We start from the raw sequence: 11,032 nt of genomic DNA, 5'->3' as shown, positions 1-11,032 counted from the left end.
GAATGCCCAAAATTATAAAAAATTAGGGGTTCTGAAAGGTTTAATTTTTTAGTAAATAAATAGAAATGAGCATAAAACCAAATGACAGTATGACTGTCAAACTGACATACTGACAATTATTATTATTGTTATTATGGTTGGTAATAATGTATGAAATGAAAAAGACGGTTTATTCGATGATATTTTTCCTGTTGTTGTTATTTTGCCCGCTAGTAGTAGTCGAAACTGGCCATCTGTTGATAATCGATTTAATGCTGGCTGGTTGGTTGTTTGAATGGCCCATAAAAAATAATAAAAACAAAATAAAATAAACTGAAATTTAACTCTCTACAAAACGAAAACGTGGTACAAACAGCAACAACGTTAAAGCTGGCCCTATGTCATTGTTTTTATGGGCAAACAAACATACGTACATATGTACGTACGTACATCCATACAAATAATATAAATGTACATAAATTTTTATTTAAAAGTGCCTTAATGTCTGTTTGTCCGTATTTCTGACTGTTTGTTTGACGGTATGACTATATTTATGGATGTACGTACGTTTGTTTATGTGGCAACGTTTGGACAATTGTTTGCTTTGTTCTTTGGCAAATATGGACAATCAAGTGTCAAGTCGAACTAAAACATATACGAACGAGTCTGCTTTAAACTCAGCTCAGTTCGATCATCACTGCACTTTTTGCTTCAGAGTAAGATGATTTTCGTCCAGTATCCATCCATGATATGTACATAGGTACACCATTGTCTAAAGACCAGTTCAGTGTTGTTGTTGCTATTGCTTTTATTGTTGTATAAATCTGATTGTCTGTATGTCTTCTTTTATTTATGATTTCTAAAAAAAGTGAAGATTAATTTGATTTATTTTTTTTACATTAAAATTTTGTTGCCTTTTACTCATTTTTCTGCTTTGGTCTTTCTTCTTTAGTTCGATATTGTTTTTTACTGCTGTTTTGTTTTTTTTCTGTTTCTTATAAATATCATCATGTTGATGATTTATGATCATAATTATTGTTTTTGAACTATTGTGTATGATTAATATTTTGAGTTTTTTTTTCATTTCATTTCTAATGGTCTATCTGTTGCTGTTTGTCCAACCATATGGAGTGTTAACTATTTATGAAGGGGTCACACGGAAAAATATGGTCTTCTTGGAAAATTGTATTTCGCATCCACTGAGATGTAATATTTTGCAACATCTAGAAGATAATAGCTCTAATTGCCGATTTTTTTATTTTTTTAACGGCAGTCTCAAATCTTCATTTTCAAGTTTAAAAAAATTTTGGCCATATTTTGGCTAATGAGCACAATTTCCTTACTGTTATGAATTTTAAGTAAAACCTATTTACCATGAATTAATAAAATACATATTTAAGTATTATTAAAAAAAGAACAAAAATAAAAATAAGCAAAAATTAATAAAACTCGACTTGGAAAAAGCTCTCTCGCATGATAAAAAATATCCAATATCTCAGTTATTATACCCTCCACCACCATAAGTGGTGAATGAGGGTATATATAAGTTTGTCATTCCGTGTGTAACATTGAGAAATATTCATCTGAGACCCAAAAAAGTATATATATTATTGATCCTTATGAAATTCTAAGTCGACTGTCTGTCCGTCTGTCTGTCTGTCCAAAATATGCAAAATCGGTTCAGTGGAACCAGAGTTATGAACCAAAATGTGAGACAACCTAAACAAACTTGATAATTTTAACATAGTTTTCGTTATTTGTGCAAATATGTTGCAGATAATTCCATAAAATTGTACACACGTTATTTCTATGTTAAAGGGACTAACTCTGGCGAAAATTATAAGAATCGGTCCATGATTTCGCCTAGCCCCCATACAAATTTCTTCCCGAAATATGGTTATATGGTCTTTAAATGCCTACAAAATTGCAGTATCCACACAAAATACAGGAAAAATAAGTTTCGTGCTTAAAAAAATTACAACCCCAAATTTTTTGTGGATCGGACCATATTTGACCGTAGCCCCCATATAAAGTTCATTTCCGAAAATCACTTAAATAAGCATAAATGTCTTATAAATATCGCTATTAAGTTGATAAATAGTCCCCATATATACCAAAATCGCTGTACCTAATTCTATGAAGATCGGCCGATAATTGGTTATAGCTCCCATACAAGGACCACTTCAAACACATTAACCTACTAAATCCTTTGAATTAAAGAAATATTGTTCAGCTATATTTTTGGATGTCGCTCAAGCCTTCCCACCATCTACTCATAAACTATTGGAATCTTATCTATCGGACCGTATATTTACAGTTAAGTACAATGATTACGTGACAAGAGAATATAGGATTGGAGCAGGAGTACCTCAAGGAAGTGTTCTTGGACCTACCCTATATTTGATTTACACCTCTGATTTGAATACGAGCGATGAATTCACTATTTATACATTTGCTGATGACACCGCAATTATTAGCTCGCATGAAAACCCATATATAGCATCTAGTATACTAGGTGGCTGCTTAAGATGTGTGGAAACATGGTTAAACAAATGGAGAATACGTGTAACTGAGTTAAAAAGCAAACATGTTACGTTCACACTGAGGAGGGGATGCTGTCCACCTGTCACACTTAACAATGTTAATATACCTCAGTCCGATTATGTTACATACCTTGGTATTCAATTAGACTTACATGGCGCCGTCATATAGAAACTAAGAGACTTCACATGAAGTTAAAAGCATCTAGCCTTCACTGGTTAATAAGTGACCAATCAAAGTTAAGCCTGGACTATAAAGTCACCCTGTATAAAATCATTTTTAAAACCAATTTGGACATATGGAATCCAATTGTGGGGAACGGCCAGTAATTTCAGTATTGAGCTTATACAGAGGGCCCAGTCGAAAATTCTTAGGACCATGACGGGTGCACCATGGTACATAAGAAATGAAAACATCCACAGGGACTTGGAAGTGCCACTAGTGAAGGATGAGTTTAAGAAAGTCCGCGATAAATATATACTGAAACTGCAATCACACCCAAATCCGCTTGCTCGGCTTCTCGCACAGAGCCAAACCAGATCAAGGCTTTGTAGAGGAGATCTACCACCCCGCTAAGATGAGGTCCATGCATCAAACAATGCTCTCTTTAGAGAGCAATTAGTTTTAATTTTAGTTATAAGATTTAATCACTTATTGTTAGGCCTAATAATATAGGCAGATTCAATAAATAAATAAAAAGTTAAAAAAAACAAGTAAGAGTACTATATTCGGCCGTGCTGAATCTTAAATACCCTCCACCTAAATATGATGGTATAACAACTGAAATAATATAACAATTGTTAGAAAGACTAGTTTACGCAGAAGATATTTTATTTCAAATGTACAAAAAATTGTATCTAATTCAGTAATTTATAACTTAAATTCCTATTAGAACGTATGAAATTTAACAATTTATATACTTAATAATTAGTTAATACGTTTGGATCAACATTTTTCCCTTTTAACCTCAAGTGAAGAAACAGAGTATAAAAAAGGGTATACAAATATATTTAGACAAATTTCAAAATATTTGGTTGTGGGACTTATGTGGGAGCTATGACCTATTATGATTCGATTGTCATAAAATATTTTTACGTGATTATTATGTTTTTATGTGAGAGCTGTGGCCAATTATGGACCAATATTCACAAAATTCAGTATTATGATTATTGAATACAAATTACTGATCTGTGTACTATTTTGTTTTAATATATGGATGCTATGACGTATTATGGTCGTAAGTATTTAAGGGTTATTTTTGTAGAATTTCATATAAACAACGCTATTAACAAGAGTGGACCTTATATGGGAGCTATGCCGAATTATGGACCAATATTTAATAAATCTTGTAGTACGATTCTTGAATACAGTATAGATTTTTTTGGATATTTGTGCAGGTTAATGTGTTTACCTGAAGTGGTTCTTATATGGAGGCTATGACCAATTATGGGCCTATCATCATAAAATTTGGTACATCGATTTTTGTATATCGAGCCCTAACCGCAAAAATAACGTAAGCGACATTTTTTCAAAATTGACTTTTTAATGAAAATCGATAGAAAACTTTCGTGCGCATCAACACATGAAATAATTAAAATTAAGTGTTTATATATACAGAGATATCGCAATTTCAATTATATCGTAAGCGACACTCACCTTTTTGCTTTACCGCAACAATAACGTAAGCGACACACAGTGGTATGAAAAAAAGAGGGAAATAAATCTGTAACTTCTAAACCCTTAGTCCGATTTGAATGAAATTTGACATGCGCATAGAAGAGGTATTGTCGAGTTTAAGTTTTGAATTTTGACCGGATGGGTCCCCTAGGGTTTCGGCCAGGGTACCCCAAAGTAGGACACATCGGGTAGGTTGAACGATCCTATTTCTTCGGCTGTGTTTCGATTTCAAAAAACTTACACATATAGAATCTCCTCATCGAGCACTATAAAAAACCTCGTCGTAGCTATCAATTATCTCTTATAACTTAGGAGATATACACATTTGAATGTTAAATTTTCAAAATTTTTACCCATCCTACTCGTTTTTTTATAACAAGGGGCCCAAATATTTCCCGATTTTCTCCATTTTTATTTTATTGGACTAACAATAAATGTATATGTCAAACAAAAAATGAATTGTTTAAAAATTGTGACTGACTCCAAAGTTATATGCATTTGAATTTAAAAATTTTTAAAAAGACGATTTTTCGCTATTTTTTTTTTTGGAAAAAGGTACTTTTTTCCATTTTAAGTTATCTAAAAAATTTCTAAAAATGTGCATTAGGAATTTATACTTTTTGAAAAGTTAACTTCACATTAAATATTCTAAATGAAAAGAAATTTGAAAATTGTTGATACCGAGAGGACCAGGTCCAGCCAAAAAACGCCTTTTTTTATCTAGAATTCAACTTTAGGGCAAAAATATTGGTTACGATATCAAAATATAGTAACCAATTTTAGATGGCCAAATATGTTTTTAATTGTTTTGTAAATGGTCCCGATAACCCCGCCCTTACTATGGATATTGTAGCCAAAAAACTAAAAAAACACATTTTTGGGATTTTTCAACACTTTTCTGGGAATTGCGGGATTCCTGATTATAAATCTGTTTTTACTTTTCCATTTTCAATAGAAAAAACTATATAACTGTAAAATTTCATTACAAAATATTCATAAATAAAAATTTAACTTAAATTTGAAAGATTTGTATCTTTGCAAAAACTCCATAAAATGCAATTTTTGTCATATTTTTCAAACAACTATTCCATGATTTTTTAATTGTCAAAAATTATATATATTTGAAAAATAGACAAAGTCCCCTATCCATTGATGTATAACATGTCTATCTTATGTTTTTTACGTGGCAACTAAATTAGGGAAAACTTAAACTCGCAGAGAAATTAGAGATTTATGTTTACATGAAAGTTATTTATGTTGAATTTTATGTGTATACCATAATTTTTAAGAGATTTATGCAAGTTAAAGTGATTTTTGGAAGCGAGTCTTATATGGGAGCTATAACTAATTATGGGTCGATCACAATAACATTTGGTGACATGAATTCCGTATATATAAAACTTATATGGAGCGAAATTTGTGGATATAAACATATAAATTAAACATTTATGTCCGATAAAGTCCAATTTCGGTAGGATATTTGTGGTAAGTAATTTTAATAGATTTAATAAATTTGGATTATATAATGAAATAATCTATCATGGTTAACATGGTATTATTATGATTTTGAAAGGCACAGCTATCGCAATACAAACTTAAATCGTTCACAGTTTTCCGTTCGTCTAAAATAAGGAGATATTTGTACATTGCAGTACAGATTTCATTACAATATCGTTTGCCGTCTTTTTCACCCCATAAAAACACAATCCATAAACACTTAAATTGTAATACTAGTATTTTCTTGAATAAAACAGTGTAATATTTATACCCTACACCTCCATAGTGGGGAGGGTATTATGCGTTTGTGCAGATGTTTGTAACGCCCCAAAATATTAGTCTAGCACCCACCTTAAAGTATACCGATCAACTCAGGCTCCAAGAACGGAGCCTATTGAAACTTGATTAAATCGGTCCATTATTTCAACGCATAGTACCCTCCCCACTATGGTGGTGTAGGGTATAAATATTACACTGTTTTATTCAAGAAAATACTAGTATTACAATTTAAGTGTTTATGGATTGTGTTTTTTATGGGGTGAAAAAGACAGCAAACGATATTGTAATGAAATCTGTACTGCAATGTACAAATATCTCCTTATTTTAGACGAACGGAAAACTGTGAACGATTTAAGTTTGTATTGCGATAGCTGTGCCTTTCAAAATCATAATAATACCATGTTAACCATGATAGATTATTTCATTATATAATCCAAATTTATTAAATCTATTAAAATTACTTACTACCAGGTCTTACTATGATGCCTATTGATTCTATTCACAGCACAATAGAATCATTTACTCGAAACCGAACTGTAAAAATATTTTTTCTTTGTAAATCATTTATCGTATGCGCCACAGTTTAGTCTCAGTTGCCTGTAATAGAGACCTTAAAAATAACGTAAGCTCCAAAACAAATTTGTTGCTCACAAAATTAACTTAAAAATGCACTTTTCGCATGTATGATACCATTAATAGACTAGATTTTAATTTTTAAAGAAATCCTTCACACAACTTAACAAAAAAACGAAAAAAACTCTCTCCTATAAAATTTGATTTTTGGCGCTTACGTTATTTTCGCGGTTAGGGCTCGATATATTGAATAAATTTGTTTCGAATTTCAACCTGATAACTATATTTGTAAGAAATTTATGAGAATTTTAGTGATTTTCGGGAATGGACCTTATATGTGATCTATGGTTAAATATGGACCGATATTCACAAAATCCAGAAGTATGATTACTGGATACAAATTACTGATCTGTGCGTAATTTCATTTTGATATCGATATGTTTTTAATATTTTTTAAGGTTAATATCTTTTTCGGAAAAGGGCCTTATAGGGCATCTATGACCAATTATCGGCCAATCTGCGTAAAATTTGGTACAGTGATTTCTATGTATATGAGTATTATTTGTGTCTAATTTTAGCATGATAAAGGTATTTATAAGAGATTTATGAGTACTTAACTGATTTTCGGAATTGGACCTTATATGGGAGCTATGGTCAAATATGGACCGATGTTCACAAAATCCTGTAGTATGATTTCTAAATATAAATTAGAGATTTGTGTAAAATTTTGTTTTGATATTTTTTAGATATTTATGTAGGTTATTGTGTTTTTTGGAAGTGTTCCTTATATGGGAGCTATAACTATTTATCTGCCGATATTCATAGAATTAGGTATAGCGATTTTGGTATATATGGGGACTATTTATGACGAATTTCAACTTTTTTTTCCAGATTTTTGTGAGGATACTGCAATTTTGTAGGAATTTACAGACCATAGAACCATATTTCGGGAAGAAATTTGTATGGGGGCTAGGAGAAATCATGAACCGATTCTTATAATTTTTACCAGAGTTAGTCCTTATAACATGAAAATAACGTGTGTAAAATTTTATGGTATAATCTGCAATATATTTGCACAAATAACAAAAACAATTTTAAAATCATCAAGTTTTTTTAGGTTGTCTTAGATTTTGGTTCATAACTCTGGTTGCACTTAACCGATTTTGCTGATTTTGATTACCAAACTGCTTAGGAGATCAATAAAGTTTGCAAGTTTACCAATTTTCGTTGTCTATTTTGGACGTGAGCGTGTTTTACACAGACATACAGACAGACGGACATAGCTCAATCGACTTAGAATTTCATAAGGATCAATAATATATATACTTTGTTGGGTCTCAGATGAATATTTCTCAATATTACACATGGAATGACAAACTTATATATACCCTCATTCACCACTTATGGTGGTGGAGGGTATAAAAAATCAAAATCAATATTTTGTACGAGCAAAAAATTAATTTATATTAATGATTAATATTACAAACATTTAGAGTTCCATAGATTTTTATTCAAAAACCCACATACAAATCATAGCTCCTGATATTATTACATAGATTATTTCAACATAAAAGTGTCGTATTCACAGATCTTTCCAAATTCAACCCATTTTATGTCAATACTTCGGATTTAGCCAATTTGTTCTAAAATTACAAAACAGAGATTCTCAAATATGCCATATAAGCCTTTTTCAGCCTCGGACCGTGATCAAGAATCCAAAAATCCCCTTTCTTGTGATTTTTATATATTTTTTGGAGAAATATGGGATTTGGAGGTGGTTAGTTCTTCTCTGGGTGTTATATATGAAGAATAAAGTATTTATTATGAGTTTTCTGCACAGTTAAGCTGTAAATATATCTTCGTGATCACACTCTTATTACTATATATGAGTTTATATTACTATCAAAGTAGCTGTAGTAGCTGAATATCTGTATGTATTGTGATGCTGTTGCCAAGATGACAGTTTTCATGATTATCACTTGAAACCGTTAACATGGCCCCTTAAGTCATTAAAAAAATATAAAATATAGAAATAAGAAAAAATAAAGTTTTCGTTAGATGTTGAAAAACTGTTTAAAATAGAAATTAACATTGTGTTAATTAGTGGCTTGATAACCTCTCTTTGAAAGTTTCAAACACACAAACGTACATTCATTCTATTATTTACAATTTATGTACCAAATGATTTGTTGTTATTCTTATGATTTTTATTACAAATCAAACTAAAACACCAATTAGTTAAAATCATTAAAGAAATAAATAAAATAACCAACAAAAAAAATACATATTTTATTATCATTATTAAACACAAACAATATTATTGACTATACAGTAGACATTCACTAAATATTATTATCATGCTTATGGTTAAAGACTATTTTGTCATATTTATAATCATCGTCATTGGCTATTGACTAGACAAATCATAAATTTTCTTCTCAATTATCTAATGATTAGAAGTTGTAAATTTTGCAGCCAGTCGTTAGTAAGTCAAGCATTCAGCAGATTCATTAAATACACAGATACTGGCTTTGTTTGGTCACTAAAACTAACATTAATACATTTTACATTGAAAGTTCATGCCATAGATTGACGGCATATACAAATATAAATAGACGAATAAATTTTACAAAAAAATTTCATTTGACATTTCTGACATTTCTTTCATATTAAAACATTTTCATCCCAGCAGTTTTACAAGTACACAATGTATCCCTTATAGACAGTAATTTTCACTAAGGTCTGATCACTTGGCTTACTTCAATTTATATGTTTTTGAGTCATTTGACACATATCGCTCATTTGCTGCAACAATGTCATAATTCAAAAACCTCAAATTTTGAGTTAATAGCACCATTGCAATAAGAAAAATATTGTCCTAATTTCATAACCTATTGTCTATTAACGTATTATTTTAGTTGTGCGTTGCCTAAATGAATGGAACTAAACTTTCTTTTGAGCAAAAAAAAAAAAATTAAAAAAAGTCATCAAGTTTTTGATTTTTCAAAAAAAGTCTAAATTTCCATGTTTTGAGTTACAAAACATTTATTTTTATAGATATCCAACTCGCATCCCACTAAGCAACCGATAGGTCTTCAAGGAAAATATCTAAGCTTTCTTTTGAAAAAAAAATAAAAATAAATGTAAATTTTCTTTTAATTTTTTTTTTTGGTACTATTGGCACACATTTTGCTAAGAACAACAGATGAGAAAAAACAATGTCAAATTTTGACCCTATCTAACTCAGAGAGTTCTCCACCGATCTGGTTGAAAAATTGTATCTGAATCACTATCAAATAGAACGAATTTGATAAAATTTAATTTTTATACCCTTCACCATGAGTGGCAAGGGTATATGTATATAAGTTTGTCATTCCGTTTGTAATTTCTACATTTTTCATTTGCGACCCTACAAAGTATATATATTCTGGATCGTTATAGATAGCGAAGTCAATATAGCCATTCCCGTATGTACGTCTGTATGTTGAAATCAACTTTCCGTAGCCCCCAAATAACTTACATATATGATTTATGCCTGAGATATAAGGAAAAAGCCGGGCTAACCTAGATTTTTGATATATATCTGAATTACTAAATCATTAATATAGACAATATGGATATCCAATGATTGATATTTTAAAGTCCATTGCAACGATGTATATAAGGCTATAGTAAGTTGGACCTATAATGGGTCAAAATCGGGAAAAATATTTTTTAATCCAATTTATTTTCATCATAAAATCTTTTTCCAAAAAAGTTTAAATTAAAACAAAATTTCTAAAAAAAAACATTTTTTAAAAAATTAAAAAACAATTTCGAAAAAAAATTTTGTTTAACTAAATTTATTTTAAAGAATAATTTGGTGAAAGGTTAGTGTTTATAAAAAACCGGTTTGTCGGTTAACCGAAAATTGTTACAATTGTACCACATCGACTTTCTGACATGAAACAGAAAATGTTACAAGTCCCAAAAAAGGACCTATGAGATGCAAACTAACTTCTTCCCAGCTGTGATTATTTGTCATTATAAATCATACCAAATAATTAATAAAACTCCATTATCAGATTTCAAAAATATTTCAAATCATGGAGTTTATAACATTTTTTGTCTCTCTGTAATATTTCTGAAAAGCTAACGACATGATTAATAAATTCAAATTTTAAAAACAAAACACACTAATGAAGTCAAATTTATTGAAATAAGGTATACCTAACGTTAAATTAAAAAAAATTAAAAATTAGTAAGATTTAGCCTAAACTTAAAGAATTATGCGATATTTAATTTTTAATTATGTTAATTAATTCCGAAATTTTTTTTAAGTAAACTCATCATACCATTTAAGATCATGGTAATTCTTAAAGAAGTTTGTATTTAGGTTTCAAATCGGACCAATAAAACTACGGTCCCGCATACACCGTAATCGGCACCAAAAACGAAATTCCATACATTTGCACCGAAAAAAAGTTCGTTTCAGAAATCGGCAACG

Source organism: Calliphora vicina, chromosome 3, assembly GCF_958450345.1.
Source record: "Calliphora vicina chromosome 3, idCalVici1.1, whole genome shotgun sequence".
Taxonomy (NCBI): domain Eukaryota; kingdom Metazoa; phylum Arthropoda; class Insecta; order Diptera; family Calliphoridae; genus Calliphora; species Calliphora vicina.
Note: the sequence above shows the minus strand (reverse complement) of the source record.